Genomic DNA, 1,907 nt, shown 5'->3' with positions numbered 1-1,907 from the left:
AACCATAACAAAAATGACTGCATACATCACTGTAATACCATGCCACTCTTTACAAACAGAGGCAACACACAATTACTCTCTCACACACATATTACCTCTTTATTTATCCTTATTACTATTATTTTATTTTTCCCTCAAAATGCCGATTCGCCTCCTCTTATCCCACAGCATTATCAGCAAAAAAAAAAAAAAAACATACCCCCACCCACACACATACTTTACTCCATGGTGTGAATTAGGAGGGTACGATCAAACATATCCCCTTTCACCCCCACCCCAAGGGACACCCCCAACACCACGTTTTTCTTTCTGTTCTTCGTGGCTTTATGGATGTTACTCCAATGAAACGGGTCATCAAGAATAATACATAAATATACACAAATACAATTTGTTTTTATATTATTTTTTTTTTTACCGTTGAGCATGGGGAAGTACGCATTGGTAATGAAATTATAATGGACCTCGTAGGTGGCACAAGATGGATTTTTTCTGGTCTCTCTGAGTACCCTCAGTGGCCAAACCCAATTTCCATCACTGGAGGGCATAATTGTTACTATCTCTAGGGTCCCTGCCTCCCCTTTTTTTTAGCAGCATTAACACTAAAGTGCAATATGTAAAAGAAACTGCTGCCGATGGTACACTGATTCGCGCCCCAGGACCTTCTTGCATAAAGTTTTCTCTCAGTACGACTCTGCTGGCCCCGGTGCTGTATGACGTTTAGTTGATTATGAACCCGAAAACTCTCAAGAAAGAGAATTTGCTGGCACATGACTTTCCCCAAAAGAATAAGGGATAATGGACATGGACTCCGCCTTCGATGGACAAACGCCAACAAGGGGAATGCCATTCCTAAGAACGCATGTATTGAAATGAAAAAATAATAGGAATTTGGTTTTTAAGGAGACCACCCAATTCAAACATTTAGTGAGTGCGTTTGGTTTCTTTGAATAAATTCATGTACTCCACCTTGGCACCGCACGAAGGCAGCCCTCATTATCAAGGATCTGTTTCTGTACAATTCCTATCCCTCGCAAACCCATGGAAGTTATAAATGAAATAAAAAATACATAACGTCACTCTTATTAGTCACACAATCATTCCAAAGTTTAGCTTTATGGTTTTGATTTCTGCATTCATACAAATATCGAATTCAATGATTCTGCCGCTCCGAGGTAATATCTCTCTTTTGTGCAGAAGGCGCGTGAACCACAGTGGAAGAACACCATTAACAGCACCCTCCACGCACTATATACTTAAAGAGGTTCTTTGCTGGTAAAAGGTTTTTTTTTTTATCCTCATGTTTCTTGCTTCACAATAAGATAACATGGCATTTTCTATCGCCACTATTTCTTCAAATCCAAGTTTTTGGTCCGGGGGAAGCAACGGTAACATCAACAACATCTCAGGTAATGGCGAACCCCGCACGCATCCACAGACACTGCCCCAAAGAACGCCATGGAGGATTCTGTTGGCAAATATGGGCATGATCGTTTATCACTCAGTCTTCCCACGCCAAAAAATGACACACAAGCGATTTTGTTTGCAACAGCGTTGCACAGGGGAGAAGCCGACGTCTGTGTGGCAATCTTTTTCTTTTCTTTTTTCTTTACAGATTACAATATTTCAACAGATCGCCACTTAAAGATAAAAAAAGACTTTGGTGATAGGGTGCTAACTTATCTTGGCGTAATGGTCAAACCCTTGAATATATTAAGGGAAAGTAAACATACTCCATACATTGTTAGGAATCTCCCAACAAATCAAATTACTTGTGGGAGGAAATGTTCTGTTTAGATTTCACCCCTTTTCTGCATTTCCCATGGATTTCCTTTTCACACCACACATGGCAGTAGGGGAACGCCTTAACACCATCATGGTATATTTTGCCTTTATCATGGGGAAGGAAG

This window comes from Trypanosoma theileri (assembly GCF_002087225.1).
Source record: "Trypanosoma theileri isolate Edinburgh chromosome Unknown TM35_Tth_2_V1, whole genome shotgun sequence".
NCBI lineage: Eukaryota > Euglenozoa > Kinetoplastea > Trypanosomatida > Trypanosomatidae > Trypanosoma > Trypanosoma theileri.
Note: the sequence above shows the minus strand (reverse complement) of the source record.